Genomic DNA, 25,701 nt, shown 5'->3' on the forward strand with positions numbered 1-25,701 from the left:
GTTTTCTGAAAGGAACATTCCAGAAGTTATTGTTGGAATCTGCTCCTACGCAATCTGGTTGTGAAAGAACAAACACTTTTTTTTCATTTTACATCTGCAGTCCATTTTAAAATGAAGATTTAGCAACCAGAAGAGCCAGTCAGTGAAGGTATGTGCACTTATGAAATTAAATCGGCAGTTGTTGAAAACCGAATTGATGTTTCTGTTTTGAGGGGGTGGCAAGGTTAAATAAATCTGTTTGAATGACTGTCTATATTCACATTGGCTTGGCAGTAGCAGTAGATTGTTGCAATACCTGCACAAGAGTCTGCAGAGAAATTAAAGTGATCATGAATGTCTTTGATCGGGGCTAACAACAATTTGTCAAGGCATCTGTATGCGATTCTCACGCTGAAATATTTGCCTTGTGGAGTTTACTAACAACTTAAATTGAAAATATATCCCAAGTTTTAATTCATGTTCAGCTGGTGTGGTTGATGTTATTTTGATTTGTTGTTTTTGCAAGATTGTCATCAATGTAAATACCTTGAAGAGATAATGTAGGAGTTCTATAATAGACCATGTGCTCAGTTGAAGAAGTTGAGCTAAATGAGACAAGGAGAAAGTAAAATTACTTTGTGCTCCTTTGAAATGTTCCAGGTTTGTCTTTTTGGTGACTTGCTTTTTAAGGTGGGGGGGGGGGGGGAAAATCACATTGTATTAACATTCTAACATTGTTGGCAGGATGTCTCATTTGGCAGACATTCAGTACTAGGCTGAATCTAGACTAATGATTTTCTTACTCTTATTAATACTCTGTCAATTTTTAGCCCTTTTTAAATACATTAACTCTAACATACCTAGTTGTGCTCTCTTGCTTCCCTCAAGTGGCCATTTTTTGCATTTGGACCTGGGTAATGAATATTAACTGAGATAGTCTGTTTAGTTCTCTTGCTCCATTATTCAGAATCATGTGCATTTATGCAAGTATCTATGACCTGGTAAAACATCGCGAGATGCTTCACTGGCATCAGCAAATAGTATTTGACCGTGGCAGAATAAAATCCAATCACAGTAATCTTGCAGCAAGTGAATTTTAGTAGCTCAGCATAAATCAACACAAGGACCTCCCCAGTCTGTGATTCAGCTGTGATCTTGCTAAACTTGCAAAGTCATTGAGGGAGACCTGATATCAATTTGATCCTCGCTGTGTAGAATTATTCTTGATCATACTGATTACTTTATATGTGAAATTTCAAATGCATTGTCATACAGTGGGATAGGTTCTAGTTGGCAATATAAACAGAGTCTTTTTCAGAATTTGAGTAAATTAGATGTTTACTGTGCAAGTTTACTTTGGCTTGTGATATATTTAAAGTTGAAATTTTTTTGGCTAGTTAATAACTAATTAGTAAGCCAGCCTGAAGTGAAAAGGAAAGCAAAATGCAATGACTGCTTAAAGTTGGAAATTAAAATGGAAACTTGAAGTTCAAGGTCTGGCAGTATAGAGTTCTCTCTCGAGTTAAGGGTTTTGACTTTTCGTAATGAGAAATTTTGAAGTAGGTGAAATGGGGAGTGGGAAGGAGAAAATGAAAAGGAAAGGACAGTCATTAGAAAAATGATAGGTGACATCTGCAAGCTGAGGGAGCCAGGTCTCATCTTTCGATGTGGCACTGTTACTGCCTTTGGACCAGAAATTGAAATCAGCAGCTTGAAGACATAATCTGTGCATAGCTCTCTCGCCGCCATTTTGTTCTGTAGTCTTTGCCTGTGTCGACCTTGATTATGTTTTGTTTTGCTTTCAGTTGTCAGCTATTCATTATCCTGTCACTTCTAAGTCCTCTGGATCTGACTTTATTTCTTTATCTAATTGCTACTCCCACCTGCCTCTGCCCTGCCAGTTGTCTTATCATTTAAAATCTCAAGTCCAGCCTTCTGATAAACTTTCCTTGTCTCATTTTCACCCTCCTGTGTATCACTCTACCCTTCCCAGCTTTTATGAAAAATCATGAGTTGAAAAACTCACTCGATATTGCCAGATCGCAGTGTTTGGGCATTTTCTACTTTCATACAATACAATAAAGTGTAGGTTTTTTGTGACGAATGGTGAATTAAATAAGATTAGGGAAACCTGGCAGGAGTGGTGGTGTACTGTGACTGCAGAATGTGGGAATCTATGGAATGCACTGCAATTAAATTTGCATTTGCATAAAATTTCTGCAGCTTTTGTAATTTTGGCTCAGTTACTAAGCTAGAGTCTGAAATACATATTTAACTGGCCATTGGGTATGGCTAGAGTTACTGGAAAACTTTGTTCCAGAAGGCAGTTGAACCCCTCGGGTTACTCAATTTCAGAGTTGGTCAGTGGTGAATGACGGGAGTATTTGAGCCATGCCAATATGGGAAACCTATACAGGGGGACCCTTGATTATCTGAACGTGATGGGCGGGCACTGTTTCATTCGGATAATCGATTATTTGGTTAATCAATTTAAATGCTTTTCCTCTGGGACTCGAGTTTTTAAAGTCTGTTCCCCAGTCAGGAGAGTAGCAGGAGCATCCCTCAACCCTGTGCACACCCGGGCCCTCTCTGGGGCAGCTGGACTGGACACCAACAAGACTGCTGCTGCTGCTGCCTTTGTGGGGTAAGTCTCCAAATAGCGCGTGCACGCACACAGCCACAGCCCCCCACACAACATTTTACTGCAACATTTTGACAGTTTCCACCTCTGCCCTGTACAGGCCAATGTTGGAGAGATTATCTGGGGAAGGGGGGGGGATGTTTAGGGTACACCCCTGTGTAGAACCCCAGGGAAAGTGTGATAGAGAGGGAGGGCAGGCAGTCAGTCATTTGGAGACTGTGCCTGTTTAATCCCTGTAAACAAAAGATGCGATCATTGTTGGAAACACACATTTGATGTAACGTTTCCTTTGGGTAGTGATAGAGGAACCTCAATCCCCGATTTGTATTCAATTCACACACACTGTGTGCTACTTTTGTGAATGAGGGGAATCTTTGGGTGGAAAGAGGACTGACCAGAGCACCAAGGTGGAAGACTCGTTGCAACTGAGGGGACAGAAAAGGAAGGTGACAGCATTAGGAGACATTTTGGTCAGAGAGATGAATACAGTTCTCTGTAAATGTGACCATCTGTCCAGTTCCAAAATTAGATCTTCAGGCCGGTAAGGAGCCTGGATCCTCCCTGTCCCATTCCAATTGTAATGGTCCATGTGGGCAACCTTGACATATGTCAAACTAGCAATGATGCTCTGGTTGAGAATTTGAGTTGGGTTCCAAATTAAAATACTGACCATCAAAGGAAACTATATTTGCTTATTAGTGGAGCCATGTGCCAATTGGCATGTGTCGTTGTTTTAAAAAAATTCTCAAGGTCAGGTTCGTAGGAGAGTAGTCTGACACAGAACAAACGACCAAGAGGCGAGACTGCTAGAATATGGGCATTTTATTCCCCACAGCGTCGCACAACGGGTCTGGCTTATACTCACTCTACATGTTACCAAAACTGGGAGCCGTCAGTTCTCGTAGAGCGGTTGCCAACAACCCACGCTCGGCGGTTAAACGTAACCCCGGAGCAGACTCACCGAACTGGAGACTTTTCCAGCTGATATACTCTTTTCCAGATATAAACATTCATGTGAACAGCAGAGCAAGGCTAAAAAACACATTCCATTCTGGTTACATACAGATAAGAAGATTCACACGGGACTAAGCAACACCTCCATTCCGGTTAGATTCACACATGTATTGGGACATAATTTTTAACCGTTTCACCACATTCCACTGCTTGGAATTTTACACCACAGTCGTGCAGATTAGAATTTCCATTTGAGGCCCAAGAATGAGTTGGAAGAAGTTGTTTCAATTCATGGGGCACTGGAAAGATTGAAATGTTCAGATTAAACCAGGCTGGGGTCAGATTCCAGGCCAATCGCATAACTAGCGCTGAGCACAAGTCTTTAAAGGAATCTGTGGAAGGGATATTTGAAAATCCAGAAGAGTTCAAGGCACCTGAATTCTTCAGCAATGTTGTTGTTAAACACCAAGCAGAGGAGCTGAGTGGCCTGGTGGAAAGCAAACTGGGCGTCACTGACCAGCTTATTGTTGAGCCAGTGCTGCTTGATAGCACGATTGATGACCCCTTCCATCACTTTACTGATGTTGATAATAGACGGAGCAATAATTGGCTGGATTGGATTTGTCCTACTTTTTATGTACATGACATACCTGGGCAATTTTCCACATTGTCAGATAGAGTCCAGTATTGTAACTGTACTGGAAGAGTTTGGTTAGGGGAGCAGCAAGTTCTGGAGCACAAGACTTCAATTCTATTGCTGGAATGTAGCCTTTGCAGTATCTGGTGTCTCCAGTTATTCCTTGATATCACGTGGAGTGAATTGAATTGGCTGAAGACTGGTATCTGTAATGCTGGGGACTACTGAAGGATGCTGAGATGGATCATCCACTCGGCACTTCTGGCTGAAGATGGCTGAAGCATTTGCAGCATTATCTTTTGCACTGATGTGCTGTGCTTTTCCATCAATGAGGATGTGGATGTTTGTGAAACTGCCGCCTCCTCTGTGAGTTGTTTAATTGTCTACCACCATTCACGACTGGATGTGGCAGAACTACAGAGCTTAGATCTGCTCTGTTGGTTGTGGGATCTCTTAGCTCTGTCTGTCAGTTGTTGCTAATGCTGTTTTGTATCCTGTTGGGTAGCTTCACCAGGTTGACCCCTCATCCACGGTATGTCTTGTGCTGCTCTTGGCCTGGCCTGCCCTCCTGCACTTTGTTAAACTAGGGTTGTTTCCCTGGCTTGATGGTAATGGTTGAGTGGGGGATATGCTGGGCTATAAGGTTGAAGATTGTGCTGGAGTCCAATTCTGCTGTTGATGGCCCATAATGCCTCCTGGATACCCAGTTTTGTGTTGCCAGATCTGTTCGACGTCTGTCATATTTAGTACAGTGGTAATGTCACACAATATGGCATTGTAAAGACAGGACTTCATCTCCACAAGGACTGTACTGTGTTCACTCTTAGCATTGCTGTCATGGGAATATGCACCTTCAGCTGGTAGATTGTTAAGGATGAGGTTAAATGTTTTTCCCTCTTGCTTCTCTCACGACCTGCTGCTAGATTGGGTCTGCACTGTCCTTTGGAACCAACCAGCTCAATCAGTAATGCTGCTGCCGAGCCACGCTTGGTGATGGACATTGAAATCCCCCACGCAGAGTACATTTTGCACCCTTGCCACCCTCAGTCCTTCCTCCACATGGAGGAGTACTGATTCATCAGCTGAGGGAGCACAGTATGGATAATTAGCAGGAGGTTTCCTCGCCCATGTTTAACCTCAAGCCATGAGACCTAGTGAGGTCCAGATTCAATGCGGAGGACTATAGGGACAACTCCCTCCTGTTTATTCCACTGAGCTGCCATCTCTGCTGGATCTGTTCTGGAACTCTGTTGGAACATTGTCGGGATGGTAATAGTGGTGTCTGGGATATTGTCTGTAAGGTGTGATTCCGTGAGTATGAATATGTCAGGTTATTGCTTGACTAGTCTGAGAGATAGCTTTCCCAAGCTTGGCACTAGCCCCCAGATATTAGTGAGGAGGATTCTGCAGGTTGATTAGGTACTAACCTCTGCTGTATTCATACCACCTTTGGAAGCAATTTATTGTTTTCTTTCTCCTAGATTCACTCGCAGCAGGGCAGGAGGACATTCATCCCATTGCGTCTGTGCCAGTTGTCATAGAGAAATCCAGTCATTTGCATTCACTTGCCTGATGTCTGTAGCCCCGTGCATATGTTTATTAAAGTGCCCGTCCAGTTTCTTTGTGAAATCATTGTTTATGCTCCCATCAGCTCTGGATGGCCAGAGTTCAATTTTTTTGAATGTTCCCCTGACGTCACTTTCCCAATTTACAGTATACTATAGATCTTCTCTAGTTTGAGGAGTAAAGTAGGAGTAGGCCATTTACCCTGTTGAACCTGCTCCACCATTTAATTAGATCATAGTTGATCATCTACCTCAATTCCACTTTTCAGCACAAACTCCACATGTGTTGTTACAGGTATTTAGAAATATGTTAAATGTCTTTCTCAAACATGCTCTGAAATTGAGGTGGATATTTCAAAGATACCCCACTCCAGGTGAAGAAATTTCTCCTCACCTCAGTTATGTGTGGCCTACTCCTTATCTTGGGCCTATGTCCTCTGGTTGTGTTTCATCAATTGGGAAAATTCTTATCTACATATCGCCTGTCATAGCTTGTGAGAATTTTGTAACTTTCAACGAGATCACCTCCCATTTTTTTCAAAACTCTAGCAAACGCAGGCTCTTTTTTTTTTCCTAGCCTCTTGTCATAAGAAATCTCACCATTCCAGGGATTAGTCTGTGAACATTCACTTCCTGTATGTAAGGTGCATCCTTCGATAAGGAGAAAATAAATCTACATACAATGTTTTGGGTGCAGCGTGTACCAAGGCTGTATGTAATTGCAGCAAAACCTCTTTGCTCATGTACTCAAGCTGTCTTACAATGAAGGTCAACATACCACGTTAGGGAAAACATAAGATGCTATTATTAAAGTCATTACAACAGAATAATTGGATAAGATCAAGCTAATAAGCAGTGCCTTGTCAAAGGGAAATCCTGTTTTAATTGATTTATTAGAGTTCTTTTGAAGAAGTAAATTTCACGATAGGTTAAGCAGAATCAGCAGATGTGTTGTGTTTAGATTTTGAGAGGCATTTGATAAGTGCTGCATCAAAGTTAATTGTGGCGAGAAAGAGTTCATGATGTTGAGGGTCTCACCAGCATGGATAGAAATTGGTTGACTAATTAGAAGCAGAGGATAGAAATAAGTGGGTCTTTTTCAGGCTGGCAGAATGTCATGAATGGCGTACTGCAAGGGTTGGTGCTGGGGTCTCAACTCTTCACAATTTATGTCTCGACTAATAAAGGCAAGTATCCCATTTGCCATCTTGACAACTTTATTTACCTGACTTTGCTACCTTTAAGGGACCGGTAAGCTCCCTCTGATCCTTAGGTGCTTTCCAGTCCAACTGTACATAATGTATTCCCTTGCCTTGATTGTTCTGTCCCAGTGCATCACCTCATTCTTATCCAGATTAAATTCCATTTGCTGTTGATCAGTCCATCTGCCCAATCTGTCTATATGCTTCTGTCATCTAAGGTTATGTTTCATACTATTTGCCATCCAACCAATTTGTGAATCTGCTGTTCAACCCTCCTATGTTTCAAGTTTTAAATCATTCATATAAGTGACAAACATCAAGGGGCCCCAACACTGATTTCTACAGCACCCCACTAAACAGACATCCAGTCACCTAAATAGCTCTTGACAATTACTCTCTGCTTCCTGCCACTCAACCAATTCTGAATCCAATTAGTTAAAATTCCTTCGATCCCATGGGCTTTTACCTTTATCAGTCTCCCTTGCGAGACCTTAACAAAAGCCTTGCTGAAATCCAAGTAGACTTTTGAATGCATTGCCCTTGTCTACACTCCTGGTCACCTCTTCGAAAAATTCAATCAAGTTACAAAACCATACTGACTTTTCTTGATTAATCTCTGAATCTACAAGTGCAAATTAATTCTGTCCTTCAGAATTGCTTCCAATAGTTTTCACAAAGCTGAGGTTGGCTTGACCATTCTGTACTTATTTATCTCTTGCGCCCTTCTTGTATAACAGTATATCATGATCATGTGGTGCAGGATGGATTCTTGCAGTATCCACTAATAGACTGCCATCCTGAGAATGACCTTTCCATTCCTATTTTGTTTTCTGCCAGTTAACTAATTCTTAATCCATAACCATATGTTATCTGCTTTCCCAATTACCTGAACCTTGAAGAAAAGCAATGGAAATTGGATTAAACTAGCTAACTAACTAATTACAGCTTCCTCAGTGGAAGAAACATAAACTTCCAGTAAATTTCAGTCTAATGCAAATGAGACTTGACTAGATTTCTAAGACTGACCCTGAAAATTTGCAGGCTTGCTCTCCCCTTTTGCACAATCTCCCTTCCTCCTCTCTAATAACCATAGAATCCCTAAAGTGTAGAAGTAGATCATTTGACCCATCTCAGCCACATTAGGGAGATTTAAACAATCCTTAGAGAAGCACATGGATGATTTTGGGATAGTGCAGGGAGACGAGCTGAGAATAGTTCACACGTCGGCGCAACATCGAGGGCCGAAGGACCTGTTCTGCGCTGTATTGTTCTATGTTCTGAGTTCACACTCTACCTGCGAAGGCCATCACACCCAGATCCACCTTATCTCCGTAACCCTACATTTTCCACAGCTAATTCACCAAGTTTGCACATTGGGCAATTTAGCATTGCCAATTCACCTAACCTGCACATCTTCGGACTGTGTGAGGAAGCCAGAGCACCCAGAGGAAACCCGCACAGGCAGAATGTGCAAGCTCCACACAAACAATTGCTCAAGGCTGGAATTGAATCCGGGTCCCAAGCACTGTGAGCCATTGTTACTGTCCCTTCCTTCTGTTTTCCCTGCAGTCCTTACCTTTTCAGTTGTTATTACTTTTGGTTCTAAATAATTCCATCACTTTTGCTTTTCAATCATTATATTGCTTTTGTCAAACTTAACTTAGCCTTTAATCAGTTTGCATTCTTATTTCTTTTCATTTGTTGCATTGATTTTGTGTTCTAACTATCAAGTATGATGGCAGAACAGATGTAACTTACCAGCCAGCATTGATGAAACTAAAATGACACTATTATGGATGGGGAAAGTGACTTCACCTGACACAGCAGAGTATGAAACGTTCTACACTGACGCAAATTTGCATTGACTTTGACAGAAAAGCCTGGTGTAATTTGCTAGACCAAATATTGAAGTAGAGTATTTTCTTGAAGGAAACATCTGTCTGTGCCCTGGAATGGATTCTGTATGATTTTCTTTAATATATTTATTGTCGTATTTTCAATTGGAGTTTGGTTGGATTTGCTCAGCAGTGGTGGTTGGTATTTGATTTTAAAAGTGCTGGCCAGCAAATTGTCTGAGAATTGTGTTGAATTTTAATGTTGCTTGACATAATTTGTACAGAATTTTAGACTAACCAAATACTTTTTTTTGTACTGCTGGGAGAGAAACAACATATTCAAAAGTTTAAAATGTAATCAGGACATGCAGAATGTATAACATGTAGTTTAATATTTGGACTGTGAGCCTTCAGTGCAAAAGTGCTGCTATGTTATAGTTACAACTCTTGGCAATAGGAATTTAGTCCAGATGTAGAAGATAAGACTTGTATAAACATCAAAGTATTGAATCTCCGTGCAACCTTTCATGTCAGACCAGCTTGAATGGAACTGGCTGCAATTGGCTAAGTATTTTACTGGCAAATATACTCAGGAATGAATGGCACTTCATGGCAACAAATAGATGAAATGATTTAGAGGTGGACTTGAACTAATTTGGTGTTCTGGACTTAAACACAGTGTGTGAATGAGAGAATTTGCATTTTTATACTGCTTTAACATGACCCTAGGGAGGCCCAAAGCTGTTGCAAGCATTTAATGACACGCAATACAGACATTGTCATCAATTATAGGTCAAAGCCAGTTTTAAAATAATCATTAAATATTGCTATTAATGAGCTGAGCAGTGCATTGGCCAAGCTTTCACCTGTATAATTTGGATTCAAATTCACAACCCACACTCACATGGCAATTGTGTGACAGTCCCATGAAATGTAATTTTAGGCAGTTCCAATTCAACACTGACCCACACATTTCTATTCTGGGTGTGGCACGAGTTAACAAACAGCTTTTCTTTATTATCTTTCCCTACTGACTAATCTTACCCGATGTGATTTCAAGATTGAGCTTATCGTCTGTGCAGAGACCATCTGACGCTTGACGCAAGATATACCCATCTGTCTTTTAGGGAGGGAAATCTGCTTTGCTTACTTAGTCTGGACTGAGATTCCACATCCAGAGCAGTGTGGATGACTCTTAACTGCCCTTTAGGCAATTAAGGATGGGTAGTGGATGCTGGCCTAGCCTTCAATGCCCTCATCATATGATAGAAAAAGGGGCAAGACAACGATGCTTTATTTGACATCCAAATATACTATCTACCCTTGACCGACAGGGGACTACAGTAGTATTTTTTCAAAATAGTAAAACTGTGACCAAAGCTAAAGCAATTGGATTTAGGTGGTGACAACAACAACAATAATGATGGCAAGCTGACAAAAACATTAAAGGTCAGTGGTTGACTCATAGAATGACACAGCCAATCCCACCTCTTCCAGAAAACTATCCAATTACATCCAATTTCTCATTGTTGCCCCATATCCCCTTTATTTTAAGATGCTTTCTCATATTTTTCCAATTGGATTTTGAATGTAACATTTCAATTTGTACCCAGTGACCTTTTGGGCAGTGCATTCCTAAACCCAGGTTTATTATATAAAACAAAAAAACTTGTTGCTTCTGATTCTTTTTGTCAGTCACCTTGATCCTGTGTCCTCAGGTTACCAAAGATCCTCCTCCTGGAGACCGTAGATTTAAAATAAAATCAAAGTGCTTTTGAAGATCTTTGTCAAATCTCCTTAACTGCTCTGCTGTACTCCCTCGTGCCGGATACCAATCTACTCCAACCTTTTTCACAATCTCTTACACTTTGACATTCTCGTTTGAATATGCTGCTTATAAAAGAACACCTTATTCCACTATAGACTAATCTTGATATTTCACTTTCTTCATTCTTATTAGAAGTTAGGATCCCAGATGATTTTAAAATAACCTTGCTAATATGTCACCTTAATGCTTAACTACAGTATTCCTCAGTTCTTGTATCCTCTTTTAAACATTTTTTAATTTGAATCATTGAATTCTTATCTTCCTCCTAAAAATGCCATTGCATACTTTGCATACAGTTTTATTGCCTGGTGTTTTGCATTTCACTGATCCACCTGTGTTTGCCTGAAGTCTCTTACTGTCTTCTATATATCTAGTAGTATTAGAACTGTTGTAGAGGTTGTTTTGTTTCCCGTAACATCATAAACTGAGTGTGTGGTTATCATGCAACACCAGGTTTATGGTCTAACAAGCTTTAAATAAACCCGCTAGACTATAACCTGGTGTTGTTTGACTTCTGACCTTATCCACCCCAGTCCCACACCTCCACATAATGGTGATCATGGAATTGAAAAATCCATCAGATATTTATTACAGCTGTAATGTACAAAACATTCTTCTGATAAGTGTCTGATCTAATAGGTTATTATGTTATAGTAGAGGAGCATGATTTCAGTAGTGTCTTGCTTCAAGTGATCTGAGCTAAGATGGAGTTTGATCTTTTATACACTCAACTCAAATGTGACAAATGTGATACTGTGAACAGATCCATTAAAGGAACACTGACATTTTCACTGAGACATAACAACAGGACCTAACAATACCAGTGTATAAATAGAAGCTTCCTACCCTCTTGAATACCTGTAAAATGTTACCATTTACTTTGAATGTCACTGCATTCTTCCTTAAGTGAAATTTTATCTGCCAAGGGTTTCTCATTTCATCAATCTATCAGTTTCCTGAAGTCTGTTACTATCCTCTACATATCCAATAGTAAAACCTGGTATCAACATCCTAGTGGTAACCATTGACCACATGAATGCTATGACTGCCAACAGCTGGTTAGAGGTTGGGAATTCTGCAATGAGAAACCTGTCTCTCCCAGGCCTATCCACCTACAAGGCAGGTGCCTGTGATGGAGCTCTCCACTTGTCTGAATGGGTACAGCTGCAATAACACTTCAAACTCGATGTCATCCAGAACAAATCAGTCTACGTGGTTGGCGTCCCATCTCTCTTGCAGTTCCTTCATTGTTGCTGGGTCAGAATCCTGGAATTCCCTTTCTAACAGCACTGTGGCTATTTCTACACCACAAATGCAATTGTTCAAGAAGTCAGCTCCCACCATCATCTGAATGGCTATCATGATGGGCAATAAATGCTGGTCCAATTAATATTCCACTAATGAAGTAAAACAAAATTGTTCCTACCATTGAGTGGTCATAACTTCAATCCCTTGGAGCGCCTCTGTGTTATATTTTAGCCACTCACTCTCCACTACTATGGGGTTAAATTTTCCATCAAGTGAAAGCCAAAATATTGACTGCATGAATATAATTCTGATTTTAAAAAGTCTCTGACCAAGAATATAAATTCTGTTTCTTAGTTCACTTCGCTGCCTGAGTGAGTTTTAGCATTTTCTGTTCTTATTCTTGTGTGTAAGGATATAGGGATATTATGATACTTGTTTGACGAGCTGGTGCAGGCACGATGGGCCAAATGGCTTCTTGTGCACTGTAATGATTCTGTGATTATCATTATTGGGATATGCTATAATACACTTCCTGTGTAGGTGGGACTTGAACCCAAACCTTCTGACACAGAGGTAGGGATCCTACCACTTCACCACAAGCACCCTCTAAATTCAATGTTAGTGTTTGAACCATGTCTCCCATTCAGTAACATAGTGTTCCAGTGTTAATGACAATCTCCTCTTCTGCTTTTGTTACGGATTTCCAAGAATTGAAGTAATTCGCTTTTGTATAAATTGTACTGTCATCAATTGACTTGATTCCATTCTTTTAATGAATAGTTAAGATAATCAAATATAATTTGCCTGTAATAAATCCGTGCTGACTTTTATTTCTTGGTTCATGCATTTCTAAGTATGAATTAATTTTGTTCTGGGTTATTGTCTGAATTTCCTGATCAATGATGGCCGTTTTACTCACCTTTTTGCTGCTGGATTTATCCTTCTTACCCGCTATTTATAAGAAGTGTGACAACGCAGTTCTGCAATCCTCCTTTGCCACCCCCACATCCAAGGATGGTAGCTGGCACTTCTGCAATTTCCACACACACTCTTATCTTTTAATCTTCAAATGTTTCAGTTGGAACTTTTCAACTTTGAGGATTATCGACCTTTTAGGTGTCTCTTCTCATCCATTTTTGCCTTTATCCTGTGTCACTTCTGCCTCTTCTTTTACATCAGTAAAAATCCTATTTCTAGTGAAGACAGATGCAGAATACCTCAGCCATGCATCCACAAGGACATTTTGTTTATTGTGCCAAAACCCCTCCATCCATCCTTTTGACAACTCTCCTCCTATCTGTGCTGAGTGAAAGAGATCAAAAGGTTCAGATGTAAACATCATAAACGAAGAAGATAGATTAATGAACTCATTAGAAAATGCAAATAAAGTGCTGGAGTTTATGCCTCGAGGGCTTGAGTTTGGAAGGCTGTGCTGGGGGTCTATGTGGATGGCATAAATAATAAGTTGATAACTAATAAAACCATTAATAATTGCCCAAAGACTGATTGGAATGTGGAAATCGCCATCACAAGGAATAGATAGGATCAATGGCATACTGATTTATAGGAAAGATACATACTCAAAAAAGAAACGAGGTTTTGCCTCCAGAGCTGGGTGGGGCCAAGTGGAGTGTGCATACTGGCAAGGACTAGTTGGGTTGAATGGTTAGCTGATAATTCTAAATACTTGAATGAATGACTAAAATGCACCCTTTCCCGCAAAGCAGTTTGTTTAGCCCAATTTTTAATAAGAATTTGAATAAATGTATTTTCAGTTGCATCCTGTGGTTTTTATTTAATCGAGTAGTGAAGAGTGGCATGCATCCCCCTAACTGCCATCTGTTGCAATCATCTTTGTACTGGTACCTCAAAGCCTACTTATTAGCTTGCCACTTTAAATCTGTTCACTTTGTTATTCCAAAGTGCTAAATAGTTTCCTGTTCAATTCTATAATTTGGTATATTTACTATAATTAAAGCGTAGCCAATACCAAACATTTGTCTGGTTTGGGGGATTCTTGGCTCATTACAGTTCGTCTGGCACTGCCTCTCTTGCAACTTGTTTTGAATGGTCCAATCCACTAACTAAGTAGTGCTATGAATCTGTTGGTCTGTGGGGAGAGAATTCCATCTGTTTCTTTTGAAATCTACTTTTGTATCGGCTTTTGTCTTTTTATAGTAAAATTCTTCTGTGCACATTTCTATCAAACTTTTTGAAGCTGGTTATGAATTTTACTGATCATGGGTTGTGCTTTAAGGGTAAGAAACCTGGGGGGGGGGGTAATTTTACAGATATTACACCTGGAAGTACAACTTTTGTATTACTATTAATACATGGAAAAATCATGGGCGGCATGTGTCCAAATGTCCAAGCCTGCATTTCTGGCAGGCAGCGAGCCACATTGAGTGTGGATTCATTACATTGCCACTGATTTATAAATAATAAATTCATCAGCTTAACTTAGAGTGCTAGAGAATAAATGTACTACATCAGTCTGATTCAATACATATTAGAACCCCAGGTACACTCGTCAAAATGATGGGAATTCCATTTAAGATGAAAAATGATGTATTTTTGTGATGAGCGTCACTAGAATTTAAGTATTTAAAAACTTTTATTGAATATACTTGTGGTTTCCTTGAGGGGGTGGTGAGTAATACAGTATAAAGCCATAGAAGCCAAAGTGTCCCAGCATGGAACTCTGGTCTGTTCTAAGTTAGCTATTTGTTTTGTGCGGCAACAGATGACTTGCTACAAATGACTTCCATGACCCGGAGCTTTGGAGGGGGACATTTCAGCTCAGCCATTGCTTTTTGATGTGTAGCCAGTGACCACTGCTGGGGTGGGTGGTATACATTTGTGACCTTTTATTGTATGCGTTCACATTGGAACAATGTTTACTTTGGAAAGGAGCGGAACAGTTGTCAATACTTGTAAAACCATTTTCAGCATGAATCACCATCGCCATGGAGATAAAATAGAGGAATAAATGTGGGAGGAATAAACAGAGATTGGAAAAAGGGATCATGGAGCAGTAATCTGCAATGTTTTGATCCAAAATTACATTTGAACAGTTTGGTTCTTCTTTTGAATCTCATTTTTAGCTTTATTGAAGCAAGAAATATGCAGCAAAAATTCCAATAGTTGATCTTGTACTGCCAGGTTCTCCATTGTAGCTAGCTATTGTGGATAGGTCAAGGAGATGTTTTTTGTCTCAGTGACTGTGTGTCTGCCTGTCGCACTCTCGCGCTCTCGGTCTCTTGCTGATAAATGAAGGACGTATTAGAATTGTTCTACGATGCTTAAAATCTAATATACTGAACTGCAAAATAAGCAGCAATAGTGGATAAGTGCACTTCAGGAAGTAGGATAGATTTATTTTTCTGTTCATCTGTTTTGAGGTTTGCATCTTTCGTTTTGAGATTTTGAGGTGCTCACAAAAATATACACAAATTTATTAGAACATTGAAGTATGACTCATAATATACATCTAGAGCATCAAAGAGTTTTTTGCTGAAATAACAGCAAATTCAGAGATAACAATTCTACCTTTTTTAAGTTTTCACAGTTTGAGTTTTCAGATGGAGTTCCTTGTGTTCCTTCTCACTCAAAAATCCAGGAATTAATATGATAATGTAGATTGCAAACTAAGTACATTACCAAGGAATTTTCTTTTGCTACGGATCCCCCCAACCCAACCCCGCCTTTCCCTGCAAATACACACTTCATTAGACATTTAACAGTTTAACTCTCCAGTTGCACCGACTGAAATTGAACTATTGCGTTAGCATATCTTAAATTTGATTAAGACTGATTGATTGTCTGAATGTGTTAAATAAAATGTGGTGTAGGTCTCTACTACAGGGCTACACTTTAAAAGCACTTAATTGGTCATAAAGTGCTTTGGACATTTTTTTATGGTTGGGAGATCCGCAAATGGAAGCAAGTTTATTTTTTCCACCTGGTTTATTATGGAAGTTTTGGTTTAACTCTGGAAAACCTGTTGGCACCTTTTTCATTTACATTGTTACTATGGTGCTTGATGGGCCAAAGTTCTGGCATGTTAGACTTATCTTGCGAGACCACACCAGGCATCACTATTCCAGAGATCCTCTCTCTTTCTTTTTTGATTTTGGACCTTCTCTCTTGGACCTCTTTTTTTACTCACTCCTGCTTGCATCTCTCTCTGTTGCCTAAGTGTCATCTTTTTTCTTTCATGTCAGAGTCCTAGAGATATACAGCATGGAAACAGGCCCTTCGGTCCAACTCGTCCATGTCGACCAGATATCCCAACCCAATCTAGTCCCACCTGTCAGCACCCGGCCCATATCCCTCCCAAACCTTCCTATTCATATACCCATCCAAATGCCTTTTAAATGTTGCAATTGTACCAGCCTCCTCCATTTTCTTTGGTAGCTCATCCCATACATGTACCACCCTCTGCGTGAAAACTTTGCCCCTTAAGTCTATTTTATATCTTTGTAAACCTCTATAAGGTCACCCCTCAGCCTCTGACGCTCCAGGGAAAGCAGCCGAAGTCTTCTAAACATCTCCCTATAGCTCCAATCCTCCAACCCTGGAAACATCCTTGTAAATCTTTTCTGAACCCTTTCAAGTTTCACAACATCTTTCCGATATTGCACGCAATAATCCAAAAGTGGCCTAACCAATGTCCTGTGCAGCCACAACGTGACCTCCCAACTCCTGTACTCAATACTCTGACCAATAAAGGAAAACATACCAAACGCCGCCTTCACTATCCTATCTATCACGGTGGCACAGTGGTTAGCACTGCTGCCTCACAGCGCCTGAGACCCGGGTTCAATTCCCGCCTCAGGCGACTGACTGTGTGGAGTTTGCACGTTCTCCCCGTGTCTGCGTGGGTTTCCTCCGGGTGCTCCGGTTTCCTCCCACAGTCCAAAAGATGTGCAGGGTCAGGTGAATTGGCCATGCTAAATTGCCCGTAGTGTTAGGTAAGGGGTAAATGTAGGGGTATGGGTGGGTTTCGCTTCGGCGGGTCGGTGTGGACTTGTTGGGCCGAAGGGCCTGTTTCCACACTGTAATGTAATCTAATCTAATCTACCTGCGACTCCACTTTCAAGGAGCTACGAACCTGCATTCCAAGCTCTTTGTACAACAACACACCCTAGGACCTTACCATTAAGTGTATAAGTCCTGCTAAGATTTGCTTTCCCAAAATGCAACACCTCATATTTATCTAAATTAAACTCCATCTGTCACTCCTCAGCCCGCTGGCCCATCTGATCAAGATCCCGTTGTAATCTGAGGTAACCTTCTTCGCTGTCCATACCTTCAATTTTGGTGTCATCTGCAAACTTACTAACTATACCTCTTATGCTCACATCCAAATCATTTATATAAATAATGAAAAGTAGTGGACCCAGCACCGATCCTTGAGACACTCCACTGGTCACAGGCCTCGGTCTGAAAAGCAACACTTCACCACCACCACCACCACCACCACCACCACCACCCTTCATCTTCTACCTTTGAGCCAGTTCTGTATCCAAATGGCTAGTTCTCCCTGTATTCCATGAGATCTAACCTTGCTAACCAGTCTCCCATGGGGAACCTTGACGAACGCCATACTGAAGTCCATGTAGATCATGTCTACTGCTCTGTCCTCATCAATCCTCTTTTGTTACTACTTTAAAAAACTCAATCAAGTTTGTGAGATATGATTTCCCATGCACAAAGCCATGTTGACTATCCTTATTCAGTGCCAGGCAGCATCAGAGGAGCTGGAGAATTGGTACTTCAGGCATAAGGTCTTCATCAGGAATCAGACAAAGGGCATTAGATTACTGATGAAGAGCTTATGCTCAAGATGTCGATTCTTCTGCTCCTCTGATGCTGCCTGACCTGCTGTGCTTTTGCACCACCGCACACTCTACTCTGATTTCCAGCATCTGCAGTCCTCATTTTCTCCTAACCATATTCGGTCTTTGCCTTTCCAAATCCATGTAAATCCTGTCCTTGAGGATTCCCTTCAACAACTTGTCCACCACTGACGTGAGGCTTACCGGTCTATAGTTCCTTGGCTTGTCCTTACCACCCTTTCTTAAATAGTGGCACCATGTTAGCCAGCCACCAGTCTTCTGGCACCTCACCTGTGATGATCAAATATACAAATATCTCAGCAAGGAGCCCGACAATCTCTTCCCTAACTTCCCACTGACCTCTCCATTCATCTCCCTTTGTGTATGTGTGTTCCGATCCTGCCTGGCACTGTGACTCAGTTTCATATAGTTATGCATAGTCATCCACGCACATCCTTGCCAATAGCTAATATAATGCAACAAAATTCCAGTAAAAGTTTGATCTGCTCTAAAGGTGAATTAATCAAAGGATTTGGGCTTTGAGATAAACACACAACATTTGAGGACAAGGTAATTTCTTTCCCAGAGCAGAAGCTTATTTATGAAGTTGAGATGGCAGAGAAAAACTGTTGCTATTAGCTAGTGGTGTAACATCAGGATTTAAAGTTTTGGGCAAGAGCGATAGGGAAGTTGGTGGTGTCGTGTAATATCTAGTAATCCATAGGTTCATGCTCCATCACAGCAGATTTTGAACTCCGTTAGTAAAATCAGAAATTAAAAGCCAGGCTCAATAATGGTGATGTATTGTCATAAACAATTTAGTTCACTTTATGGAAGGAAATCTAATATTCTTAACTGGTCTTGCCTACATGTAAAAACAGATCCATGGCATGACCCTTAATTGCCATCTATTTTGCAAGCCATTTGATTCGAGATAGTTCTGGATGGGCAGAAATTACGACTTGCCAGCAATATGCACCTCTAATATGGGGAATGCAAAATAACCTGTTTGTGCAACTGTGGCTTTAAGAGGTGTATTTTGTCCTTTTTTTTTAAATGAAGAACGGTTGAGACCGAGGTGACAAGTGGTATGCTCAAAGCCAAAAATGTAAGCAGCTTGTGAGCCTTGGGTTTTTTTCAAGTTGGAACAATAGAAGCAGCCTAAATGGGTGGGGTCAAACTCCCACAATACCAGGATGTTTAGTTTAATTTTCAGCAGTTGCTGGGATCTTGAGGTTGGATGTGGAAGCTCTTATTCCTCTCTGTTACAACTAAAAGCTTGTTTTCTCTTTCTGCTGTTTGCCTCACATGTAATTATGTCTTTTTTCTGAATTTACTTCTGCTAAGGATGTTACTATATTGGTTTGTGGAATGTTACTATATTGGAACAGTTAATATATTATATATTATTAGTGTGTTAAGCATTTTGGTAGAGTTACAATCAAGCTAATTCTTCTAAGGAATGTTATTTTATCAGTGTTTTATCAAAATAAAGTGTTTTGCATAAATTTGATTTGGAGATGCTGGTGTTGGACTGGGGTATCACCTGATAAAGGAGTGACACTCTGAAAGCTAGTGGGCTTCCAATTAAACCTGTTGGACTATAACCTGGTGTTGTGATTTTTAACTTTGGTCAAATTACTCAAATTTATGCAATCAAATTGCATCTGGAATGCTATGCCTTACACTTACCTTTTTAAAATAAGAAAACATTAGGACCTAGGTTACCTTCTTAATATATTTTGAGGGAGTTTGGTAATGACCTGGAATTCACTGACACTATTGGTGATTTTGAAAATAAATTGAGGGTAAAAATAAACGTGCAGGGCTTTGGAGAAAAAGCTACGTGGACTAATTGGGCTATGGCAGGCTCTTCCTCCCTCTGAAAACATTGAAGCTAATATTGTTTTGCATAGTTTTAAAGATGTCTTCATTTGACACCTTTCAAAATTTGAAAGTGTCAAAGCAATAAGTCTTACTGTATGTTCATGTTTTGTATTAACAGTTGCCTGCTTATGCCATGGTTGCTTCTTTTGTTCAAGGACATATTGAGTGACAAGCTTATTAAAACTTTCTGGTAATGAATGTACTGTAGGTCACAATATATTTTGTGGTGTGATTCTAGTTATCACTGCAGTATAAAGCTGGACCAGTTCCATTAATTTTCTGGCTGTCGTCTTGCAGCTTTTGCCAAAATTTGCTGCCTTCAGACAGACAAACAATTTTGCCAAAACCCATACCTTTTTGTTCAGTCTGATGTTTTTTCTCTTATTCTATGGCACAGTGGATTTCTAAAACTTCACCTTCCCAGCTATTGGCATTAATTTGAAATCCTTTCACATTTACAAGGACTTAAATTTGCATGTGTTTTGGCATAATTTATGTATTCCATTTAATCATCAAACTTGTTTCAAAACTAATAACTGGTGTTTATATTAAAGAGTTAACATTTTGTACAAACTACTTTTGAAGATTATAATTAATTTGACAGTAATTTATGACCAAGAAATAAGAATTCAGTCAATCTCTCTCCTGTTATGGGTTAATTCATTTGACTCCAAGCTACTTTTGAAAACAGGTGTTTTGAACTTGAGAGTAATGTAGACCTTGTTATCTCACTGATGTATTAGTATGTACACAGATTGCTGATTGCATGAGAAATGTGAAGGAGCTGAAACTAGAATAAAGCAGGATTTAAATGTAGAAGTATGGCTTAAGCACTTTTTGAACCTGACATGTACCCAGTTTTTATTCAGGTTACACTGGTGTGACAATGTATCTCAAAACTTTGAATCATGAGTTAATGAAGCTGTTTCACGTTGCTACTGTGTAATGGCTATCCAAATGATATTTTCCACTGGCACGAAGCTGCCTTCAGCCCAAAAATATATCTGCCTACCACACCAGTGAGCAATGTTACGTATTAGTGTGTACCAATGTGATTCCAGGTATGTAAGCCATTTGTCCCAACTGTAGGCTGGAGCTGACAAATCAAGCAGCATGTTCCTTCGCTCCTAATAGGCAGAGTACAGCTCATATTCAACCAGACCATTGTGGAATAAGACCATAAGAAATATGAGCTGAATTAGGCCATTCAGTCTATTGAGTCTTCACTGCAATTTGATCATGATTGATATGTTTCAACATATTCTCCTGCCTTCTCCTGTAATCCTTACCAACAAGAACCTATCCATCTCTGTTTTAAAAGCTCTCAATGATTTTGCCGCAGCAGGCCATGGAAACAATGAGTTCCACAGATTAACCACCCTCTTGCTGAAGAAATCCCTCCTCATCTCTGTTCTAAAGGCTCGTCCCTTCACTCTAAGGCCGTGTCCTCTGATTCTAGTCTCTTACTAGTGGAAACATCTTCTCCACATGCATCCTATCCAGGCCTATCAGTTTCCATGAGATTCTTCCCTCATCCTTCTAAACTCCATCGATTACAGACCCAGGGTCTGGAAGTGTTCCTCATAAAACAAGCTGTTCATTCTCGGGATCATTTCTGTAAACCTCCTCTGGAACCCCTCCAGTGCCAGCCCATCCTTGTTTAGATATGGGGCCCAAAGTTTTTCTGACCAAGGCCTTATACAGTCTCTGCAGTAGAACTCTGCTGTTGTAGACAGTAATCTTTGCATTTCATGGTGATAGCCTGACCAAACCTGTCTGGTCTGAGAGCTAAAATGAACTTTTTAACTATTCTTGTTGAATCTTTATGCAACAGTTGTCCAGTCAATCAATATACCCTTCTCATGCTACACATTGGGGCAGCATGGTGGGTTACTGGTTAGCACTGCTGCCTCTCAGCGCCAAGGACCTGGGTTCGATGCCAGCCTTGGTCAACTGTGTAGAGTTTACACATTCTCTGTATCTGTGTGTGTTTTCTCCAGTTTCCTCCCACAGTCCATAGATCTGCAGGCTAGATGGATTGGCCATGCTAAATTGCCCAGAGATATGTGGGTTAGCCAGGAAAATGCAGGGTTACAGGGATAGCATGGAGGGTGGGTTTGGATGGGATACATTTTTGCAGGATTGGTATGGGCATGATGGGCCAAATGGCCTGCTTCCACTCTGTAGGGAATCTCTGCATAAATGCTGCCCCTTTTTCAAGTTTCCTTTTTGCATTCTAGTTTTAATGAATGGAAAGAAATCTTCTTTGCCTTGTCTCATTGACCTTAAATTTAGGGCGACATAATACATGAGTTTGAGTAGGTGTCCATTGGTATAGTCAAAATGCTGAAGTGTTGGCAGAGGCATGCTCTGGGTAGGGCGACGCAACCTCATGTCCCTCACCTGGGAAAAGAAACTCCTGCTAGGGATTTTGGGGTGGTGTATTTGTGATTATATTCAAGAAAAGAGACGTATGGTTATCGTAGCAATAAAGAAATCGCCCTGTTGTCTATTGAGGGAAGATCATGGAAGATCCTCTCCACTGCCTTCTCCCAATGGCTGAAGAGGTCCTTCCAGAGTTGCAGTACAGTCTTCACCATCCAAGAGATGCCATTAACATAATTGTTGCTGCACAGTAAATTCACATTATGTGTAAGGAATTGTACAAACTGCTATATTTGCTTTTACAACCTCAAGAAAGAGAACTTGTGAAATATCCTCCCTATACTTGGCTGTCTTCTATATGACATGCAAGCCGCAATCCTTTCTAGCAGAGTTCCAGGTCATTGGCAACTCTTTCTCTAAGACACATGACAAAAATAAGCCTTTTACAAAAGGCCTCTTCAAACCATTTCCCACAGCTCAACATGGATTCCTGAAACATCGATTCTCCTGCTCCTTGGATGCTGCCTGACCTGCTGCGCTTTTCCAGCAACACATTTTTCAGCCCACAGCTCAACATATCTTCCATCGATTTACGATCTAAAATGAGATTCCAGAAAGCATGGACCAATTTCCATACCTTGGGAGTTCCCCTTAAAAGCAGATATAGATGACAGAAGTCATTATCATCTCCAATGGAACAACTTTGACCAACTGAGGAAAAGTGTATTTAAAATCCAAGATTAAGATCACTGTTACCGGGCAGTAGCAATTCCTGTAGATGCTGTGAAGAATTGGAAAACCTACAGCAGGAACCTCGGTGCTGGAGAACTCCAAGCAACAGTGGCAAAACTGATGCTCTAAAGTAGCATCTTCTAAACCAAACATACCTTCTGAAATATGTATTAACATATGTGATTGTATGAATTTCCAGGTACAGAGGCCACTACTGTTATTGTAAGGTTTCACTAAATGTCAGTTATTTTAAGTGACCGCTTAACAAAGTGGGTTTTCTGTGATGTGTTAAGTGACTGATCCATTCTATCAGTAGGCATGAGTGCCTTAGGTGCCCAAGTTTGAATTGGATGAAAAATTTGGAATGATGCCAAGGAAATCATCCACTCCTTCTTATTTTTATAACCACTAAACGTGATCAATTCATTATGGAAGTGAAATAACTCCACAAAGGCTGATATCCTCATCAAACAAGTGACTATAGAGCTTATTCTATACAGCCATTCTTTACATGTGCATAGTAAATTACTGATTCAGCTAGCTCAGAGCCAGCTCCTAAAGTGAACACCACCTCTGACACTAGTGTGTGTGTGTGTGTGTGTGTGTGTATATGCATGATTATGCATGTGGTGGTGCATGGCATGGTGGAGGTGTTGTCATAGAAAAAAAACCTATTAATTTCCCAATATTCGTCTTGAGTAAATCATGAGAGAGAATGTTGTACATTGCTCCACAGGACAAGTATTCCTCTACCTAGTTCACAATTCCCAGGTACAGGACATCAGAAAAACTCTTAATTCCCTTCCCTGGGATTTATAACTGGCCCTGTATCTTTTGATAGGCCCAATCCCAGCATCACCATTATTGAGGCAGAAGTGGATGTCTCTCTACTTCCATCTAACTGCTCTGGTCAATAGCTCAATGTTGTCTTCTGATCCTTTACCAACTAGCGCTTTAGACTCTTGGACTAAAGAGGTTAAAATTGAAGGAAATGTGCAGATCTGTAACTTTTAGCCATGATCCCCTTGCCCCCTCCTAGGGAAGACACCGCTTTAAACGTTTAAAGGAGATTCAGGAAAAACATTCAAAATTAAAGGAAATGTCAAGGCTCTAGAACAGAGCAATACTTTGGGTACTAATAGAGTCAAGAAGGAGCAAAGAGTGTGACAAAAGAGTGTAAACAGAAGATCCTTGGGAAAAGTTGATGAGCAGAGAGATCTTGGAGTTCAGGTCCATTGTACTCCTGAGGTGGCTGTGCAGGTGGATACAGTGGTCAAGAAAGCACTGTATCATTGCTTTAGAAAGTATGCTTGCCTTCATCGGACGGGGTATTGAGTGTAAGAGCTGGCAGGTCATATTAAAATTGTACAAGACTTTGATTTGGCTGCATTTAGCATAAGGTGTACAGTTCTGGTAACCACATTACCAGAAGAGGGTAATGGAGAGGGTGCAGAGAAGGTTTACGAGGATGTTGCCTGGTATGGAAGGTGCTAACAATGCAGAGAGGTTGAGTAGGTTAGGATTGTTTTCATCAGAAAAAAGGAGGTTGGGGTGGGGTGACCTGATTGAGGTCTACAAAATCATGAAGGATATACAGGGTGGATAGAGAGAGGCTTTTTCGCTGGGTGAGGAATTCGATAACGAGAGGTCACGTATTCAAGATGACAGATGACAAGTTTAAGGGTGATACACGCGGAAGTACTTTACACAGGGTGGTAGGTGCCTGGAACACGTTGGTAGTAGAGGCAGGCACAACAGATTCATTTAAGGTGTGTCTAGACAGATGCATGAGTAAATGGGGAGCAGAGGGATAAGATCCTTAGGAATTGGGCAGTAGGTTTAGACAGTGGATTTGGATTGGCACAAGCTTGGAGGGCTAAAGGGCCTGTTCCTGGTCTGTAAATTTTCTTTATTTAATAGTTAAGACAGTGTCAGAGAGAATTAGAAAAACTTCCAGTCTTAAGGCATCGTATCATAGTCATAGAGATGTACAGCATGGAAACAGACCCTTTGGTCCAACCCGTCCATGCAACCAGATATCCCAACTCCATCTAGTCCCACCTGCCAGCACCCGGCCCATATTCCTCTAAACCCTTCCTATTCATATGCCCATCCAAATGCCTTTTTAAATGTTGCAATTGTACCAGCCTCCTCCACATCCTCTGGTAGCTCATTCCATACATGTACCATCCTCTGTGTGAACTAGTTGCCCCCTAGGTCTCTTTTATATCTTTCCCCTCTGACCCTAAACCTATGCCCTCTAGTTCTGGACTCCCCGACCCCAGGGAAAAGACTTGGTCTATTTATCCTATCCATGCCCTTCATAATTTTGTAAACCTCTATAAGGTCACCCCTCAGTCTCCGCTCCAGGGAAAACAGCCCCAGCCTGTTCAGCTTCTCTCTATCGCTCATATCCTCCAACCCTGGTAACATCTTTGTAAATCCTTTCTGAACCCTTTCAAGTTTCACAACATCTTTCCGAAGGAGACCAGAATTGCATGCAATATTCCAACAGTAGCCTAACCAATGTCCTGTACAGCCGCAACATGACCTCCCAGCTCCTGTACTCAATACTCTGACCAATAAAGAAAGGCATACCAAATGCCGTCTTCACTATCCTATCTACTTGTGACTCTGCTTTCAAGGAGCTCTGAACCTGCCCTCCAAGGTCTCTTTGTTCAGCAACACTCCCTAGGACCTTACCATTAAGTGTATAAGTCCTGCTAAGATTTGCTTTCCCAAAATGCAGCACATCGAATTGAACTCCATCTGCCACTTCTCAGCCCATTGGCCCATCTGGTCCAGATCCTGTTGTAAATGAGGTAACACTCTTCGCTGTCTACTACACCTCCAATTTTGGTGTCATCTGCAAACTTACTAACTGTACCTCTTATGCTCACATCCAAATCCTTTATGTAAATGACAAAAAGTAGAGGACCCAGCACTGATCCTTGTGGCACCCCACTGG

At 40.8% G+C, this 25,701-nt stretch overlaps 1 protein-coding gene across 7 annotated transcripts in view; it reads left to right on the forward strand.

The window, feature by feature from the left end:
* The window catches only part of LOC122550039 (sickle tail protein-like), a 710,262-nt gene that overhangs the window by 559,383 nt on the left and 125,178 nt on the right, over window positions 1-25,701 (forward strand). Inside the window, exon 2 of one of the 7 annotated variants that reach the window (XM_043690467.1) lies at window positions 101-148. The exons of 5 other annotated variants lie outside the window; for them this stretch is intronic. The gene's annotated coding sequence lies outside the window, so the exon portion shown is untranslated. Of the gene's footprint in view, window positions 1-28; window positions 149-25,701 lie in introns of those variants that run through there. One more of the 7 variants, XM_043690466.1, reaches the window with a different exon arrangement.

This window comes from Chiloscyllium plagiosum, chromosome 5 (genome assembly GCF_004010195.1).
Source record: "Chiloscyllium plagiosum isolate BGI_BamShark_2017 chromosome 5, ASM401019v2, whole genome shotgun sequence".
Classification (NCBI taxonomy): domain Eukaryota; kingdom Metazoa; phylum Chordata; class Chondrichthyes; order Orectolobiformes; family Hemiscylliidae; genus Chiloscyllium; species Chiloscyllium plagiosum.